We start from the raw sequence: 6,622 nt of genomic DNA, 5'->3' as shown, positions 1-6,622 counted from the left end.
GGGAAGGGGAAGGAGGTTAAAGGTGGAAAGAAGGTGAAGGGCTAGACAAAGAACATGTAAGAATGACCCATGGACATGGACAATGGTGTGGGAATCAACTGTGGGAATGGGGGGTGGGATGGGTGGAGAAGGGCAAAGGGGAAAAAATGGGACAACTGTAATAGAATAACAATGTAGAAAAATGAATCTGGAGAAGAAAGAAAAGGTTGGTTGCTCTCTGTGCAAGAGAATGTCTACTTAGGGGGTTGGAATTACCAGGGTATGAATATTTAGATTACAAATACTTAAATATTTTCAAATCTAAACATCTAGAAATATTGATATCTCTCATGATTTTATAACATTTTGTAAATGTCACAATTAGAATATAATTCTTAATTATAATCAAGATACTGTTTTATTTTGTTGGATAAGATTAAGAAATCTTTATGGCTATGTAGTATAGATCATTGCTTTGATATGAAATCATTAGTTCTAAGAGATTTAATAAAATTATTTGGTCACTTTTAAAGACTGATTTGCTAGTGTCTCAGTTCTTTAGCTATAAAGTTATTTTCGTATCCTGGACAATGTGTTCCTTTTATTTTCACTTAAATACTACCTTCACATTCCTAGTATGTATAAAAGCAGCAAAACCATGAAATGAAATTTATGTATGAGTTTTTGAAGTTAAGATCCCTTACATTTATATATATATTTTGAAGCAGTGTATTAGTTATTTATTGCTGCAGAACAAATTACCCTAAAAGCAAACAACTCAAAACAACAAACACATCTCAGTTTCTGTGAATAAAGAATCCAGGTGCAGCCACTATGCCTTAGGGGCTCAGTGTCAGGCAGGGCTGCCATTCCATTTGGAAGCTTGACTAAGGGAAGTTCTACACCTAAGCTCATTCACACAGTTGTGGGCAGTGTTCGGTTTCATACAAGCTATTGGAATGAAGGCCTCAGTCCTTCATGGGCTGTTGGAAGGAATCTCTTGATATATGGGCCTCTGTCTACAGAAGCTCCCAACATGGCATCTGACTGCTATCAGAGCAATGAAGCAAGAGAGGGTGAGCATGATGAAAGCCACAGCCTTTTTGAAACCGAATTCTGAAAGCAACATCCCCTATTCACTGCATCTGTTTGTTAGAAGTGAGTCACTAGGTCAGCCTATGCTGAAGGAAAGGGAATTTCACAAGAACATGAATACAAGGAGGCCGGAGTATAAATGGGGTCATGTTAGAGGCTGCTTACTACAACATTCCTCTCAGAAAGTTCTACAAATATGTATTTTAATTTAGAATTCATTTTTAGTTAAGAATATTGTGAGCCAGCATCACTGTGTCTGCCATTTTCAACTTTTAGAGTCTATTGACTGTAATCTTGCTTCTTATATGTACCTGTGCTTATATCCTATCTTTGGTACCCAGCCTCCTGGACAGAAATAAAACTGGATTACTGGGTCTGTTTTGGAAGTGCACCAAAACTGGTAAATGGAAGAGTCCTTATGTTATACTATGCTGTATAGTGATAGCCTTCAGCATCCTCTTCATACAGTAGCTTGGAAAAATACCTGAATTTAACTGCCATCTGATTTCAATATAAAAAGGAGGTTTATCTGCAGAAAATAATGGACCAATGTCCTCTATAATAAGGATATAACCATTTAATATTCAAAGAGTTTGTAACAGTCAGTCTCAGTACTGTCACCAAATATTACGTTATGCAAATGTCATTTTGTTGTGTCCAAACCCAGCTTTTAGTGAGGTTTCTCTAAGACATATAGTTGGAAAAAATAGGTAAATTATTGAAGTTCCTTTAACTGTGATTTGGAAGTGATATATCTTTATAGAATGAGACTGATGTTCAATTTATGTTGAGAAGGATTGCATTCATATTTAATAATACTTGCTTTACCTCTGGCCACACCATTTTGAGCATTAACTAGAGTACCTGTACTCAGCGAACTTTGTAGTTTACTAAAGGTTTTTAAACTATTTAAAACAAGCCTATGTAGTTCTAAAGAGGAAGATAAATGAGATGTGACTTACGAGTAGTTTTGGGGAAATGTTTATATTTAGCATAAAGAGTTTAGAATAGCTGACTGGTGTACTACCCTCTGCAATCTCTCTAGCTAAGCATAAATTTGACCAGGCAACTGTCATTCTCTAAATAAAACTACATTCTTGGAATGAAAAGAAACTAGAACAATTTCAAAATGATAATAAAAAAAAAGAATATTATTGCATCTCTTGAAAATATTATTGTTACTTAAAGATGTAATAGATAAGACTGGGAAACAATATGCCAGAACTGTTATTATATCTCTTTCTATCTTACTGTTCCACTATCCCTGGAGCATTACTTTTGTCGATGATGGCTCAACACCCACTAAAGCAGCCATAGGAAAGGGGAAACAGAGTGGAGGTTGGGGGGTGGGAGGGTAGATGGACACAACCAGAAGTTGTAACTGCCATTTCAGCTCAGATCCCACTTGCCAGAACATAGTCCCATGGCCACACCCAGCTACAAAAGAGAGCAGGAAATTTACTTTTTGGTTGGGTACTCATGGGCTCAACTAAAAATTATTACTGAAGAAAGGGGTAATATATTTGGGGGGGAAGCTAGAAACCTCTTCCCGAAGCTTTCAGCAGCATTAAAATCAACTATCACATGGCCATGCACTAATTAATATATTTTACTCAGAGGTGAGTAGAATCATGTCCTCCTTTAGAGTCTATTACTCTTAATATAGACAGAATTCTCATTGACTTAAGTTACAGGGCTTCCCAAACCACTGCAAGTTAGAAGGAAGTGTAGTGAGAAGCAGGCATCTTGACGGTTGCTAAACTTGAGAGCAGAATGTCCAGTAACAAATATGGACATACAAGAGGCTGAAGCAAAAACTAAGCAGGCAGTTTAGAGGAATTTGATATAGGGGCAACCAGTCCTGTGAACTTCAGTAGCAAGACATTGCGCTTTTAACAACGTTACCACACAATCAGATACTTAGATTTAGTAACAACGATCCAGAGTCTTCCATTGTGGTTTAAAGAAAAAACATTTTGGCAGTCTGAAAGAGGTAAGCTTCATCAATAATGTGGAAGATTTATTTCAATAGAACAGCCTATAAAAATGATCATGTAAAATAAAGGAGCAGCCCCTCTCTTCACAATACTCTTCACCTTAGATAATTACCACCACATTATTTGTATAGGAAAATTCTTCCTGAGTTCCATTTCTGATATCTAGAATTATATATTATCTTAGAGTGGATGGCATTAGTAATTTCTTTTTTTTTTAAGTATATCAGCCAATCCCCAAATATTTCAAATGGTAGATAACCATAGAGCAATTACTCCCCATCCCCTCCATCCTGTAAAGAGTACAGAAGAATTATGGTAAGTATAGGATTGCCACAAGGGTTCTACAGTACTCATATTTTTAAGCCAACCGGTGTCATAGCTAGTGTTGCCATTCTGATTCTTTAGCCTTGAATGTTCTTTCCCACTTCTCAATCTGGCAAACTTACTCATTTAAGACTCAGGTCCGTTACAAAATAAGTTGTATTATACATGAAAAGTATGATCCATAAAAGGAAGAACTGACAAATTAGATCATCAAAGTTAAGTTTGTTCTTTGAAAGATTATGTTGAAAAGATGAAAAGACAAGCTACAGACTTGGAGAAAATATTTTCAAACCATATACTGACAAGGGACTAGCATCTAGAACAGTGATTTTCAACTGGTATGCTGCAAAAAATTTTTTAACATGCAATACCTGACTCCTTAGTCAGGGACACTGACCTCTTTTCCTTTATATTGTCAAATTAAAAAAAAAAATGACAACAACTAACACAATAGCCATTTGGTGTGAATGAATCAAAATTATACCTATTTTTGTCAGATCAGCAAAAATATATACTTTCTGGTGTGCTGCAGAATTTTAGTAATTAGTCTATGTGACATGAGATGGAAAAGGTTGAAAATTGATGGTCTATAATATATAAAGAACTCTCAAAACAATTTAAAAATCCAATTAAAAGATTGGTGAAAGACATGAAGAGACATTTCACCAGAGGAGATACAGATGGCAAAAAGCTGTTCAACATCATTAGATTAAGGAAATGCAAATTAAAGGCACAATGAGATACGCACATACCTCTCAGAATGGCTAAATAAAAAACAGTGGCGACACCAAATGCTGACGAGGATGCTGAGAAAGTGGATCACAGATATGTTGCTGGTAGGAATGTAAAATGTTGCAGGCACTTTGCAAAACAGCTTGACAGATTCTTTAAAAACTAAACATGCCACCACCACACAACCCAGCAATTGTATATCTGAATATTTATCCCAGAAGAACAAAAGCTTAAGTTCACACAAAAACCTATATACAAATCTTCTTAGCAACTTTATTCATAGTAGCCCCACACTGGAAACAACTTAGATCCTTCAATGAGTGAGTGTAAAACTGTGGTATGTCCAGCACTAGTCAGCAACAAAAAGGAACTGAATAGTGATACAGGCCATAACCTGGGTGAATTTTGCTGAGTGAAAAAACCAATCCCCAAAGTATACTATATGATTCCAAGAGTATAACATTTTTGAAGTGACAAAATTATAGAAATTGAGAAGAGATGAATGGTTTCTAGGGGTTATTGAAGGGGCAGGGCCTGGGAGGGAAGTGGGTATGACTGTGAAAAGGTGCAACACAGGGATTTGTGTAGTGATGCAAAAGTACTGTAACTTGTGCTATAGGGTAGTTTTGTAAAGTGTTACCCTTGGCAGAAACTGAGTAAAGGGTATGTGATATCTCTCACTATTGTTTTTGACAACTGCATGTAAAAATACAATTATCTGAATATGAAAAGTTTAAAAATTGTGAACTCCTTAGAACCCCATTGTACTGTGAACTCCATGAGGGGAGGGATATCTGTATTTCACCTGCAGCTAGTACAGTGACTGACTCATAGAAGCTGCTTTAAAAATGTTTTGTGAGTTGCCATAAGTGAGAGGTGCTGCACATTTGAATGTACCCTATAGGCACCCATAACTGAAAATATATCCCAAAACAAAGGGTATTTTTCTGCTGACCAGTTCATTTAAAAACTATCTATTGAGCATCTACCTTATTGTACACATTCTTCTAAGTGCTGGAAATAAAACAGTGAACAAAATCAGGGCAAAATTCCCTGCTTCTCATGGCACTTACAGTTTAATTGGTACAGAAGACAATAAACATAATGCATAAATTATACAATTAGTGTTAGGAGGTAAGTTCTATGGAAAATTTTTTAAAGCAGTATTTAGGGAGTGAAGATATGGAAAAGGCTGCAGGAGTGAGTGGGTTGTAATTTGCAATTTTAAACAGGGTTTAAAAACTCTGTTTTTAAAGTCTTGAAGGAAGTAGGAGAAAACCCATGTGGGTATATGGAAGAGGAGAGCTTCAGGCAGAAAGAATATAAGGCTCTGAGATAGAAAGGTGGCTAGCATGTTCAAGGACAAGCAAGGAAGTGAAGACAGTTTGGGGTAAGAGTAGTTTGGTGATGAAATTAGAAAGACAACAGGAGTCCAGAACTTATAGAGCCGTCTAGAGTGTTATAAAGTCTTTGGGTCCTGCTTTGAGTGAAATGGGGAGGCATTAGAGGATTCTGAGTGGAGGAGGGGCATGACCTGACTTATTTTCAGAAGGGTTATTCTGGCTACTGTATTGAGAACAGACAATAGAAGAATGGAGTAAATGCAAGGAACAGTACTCCAGAAGCCATTGCAGTTCTCCAGGCAAGAAGTGATGGTGATTTGGATTGGGGTGGTAGCAGTACAGTCATGAGAAGTGATTCATTTGTATTTAGATTTTAAAGACAGAGCCAATAGGACTTGCTGCCAGATTGGATGTTGGGTATGAAGGAAAGAGGAATCAGTGATGACATCAAGGCTTTCGAGCAAGGACTTGAACAAACAGATAGTGTGTCATTAATTGAGATGGAAAAAAACTGCAGAGGAAAGTTGAGAGGCACATGTTGAGTTGGAGACATCTGAGTGGAGATGTTGAATAGGCAGTTGGATGTGCCAGTCTGGAGTTCAGAGGAGATGTATAGACTGGAAATATAAATTTGCAAGTTGTCAACATTTATATTATATTTAAAGCCATGAAACTAGATGAGATCTCCAAGGGAGGAGTACATATAGTGAATAAGTCCAAAGACTGAGCCCCAGAGACCCTTTAGAGGTCAGAGAGAGGGCAAGGAACCTGTGAGAGAGGCTGAGAAGGTATCACCAGTGAGAGAGGAAGAAAACCAAGAGTGTAGCATCCTGGAAGCGAAGTGTACAATGTGTCTTAGAGGAAGAGGGAGGATCATCTGATCTACTTTGTAGGTCAGGAAAGATGAAGACTAAGATTGACCATTGAGTTTAGCAATGTGGAGAGAACTGATGGCCCCCATACATCAGAGAGGAAGAATTTTGGTTATTAAACTAATCTATGGCTCATTACAAGAACAAAATTAAGCATTAGAAAATTTCTTTTATAAAGCTGCTCTTCAGTTCCTCAAAAAGCTCTAGATATGATCCAGCAATTACACTTCTAGGTATATACCAAAATAATTGAAAGCAGGAACTCAAACTCATTTGTATG

General features: G+C 37.0%; 1 pseudogene; it reads left to right on the top strand.

Moving 5' to 3' along the window:
• The first annotated feature begins 1,061 nt into the window (after positions 1 to 1,061).
• LOC150006073 (protein kish-A pseudogene) lies at positions 1,062 to 1,545 on the top strand (annotated as a pseudogene).
• Positions 1,546 to 6,622: the final 5,077 nt, after the last annotated feature.

This window comes from Furipterus horrens, unplaced genomic scaffold, assembly GCF_987537825.1.
Source record: "Furipterus horrens unplaced genomic scaffold, mFurHor1.1.pri manual_scaffold_6, whole genome shotgun sequence".
Taxonomy (NCBI): domain Eukaryota; kingdom Metazoa; phylum Chordata; class Mammalia; order Chiroptera; family Furipteridae; genus Furipterus; species Furipterus horrens.
This window is presented reverse-complemented; position numbering and strand designations above follow the sequence as displayed.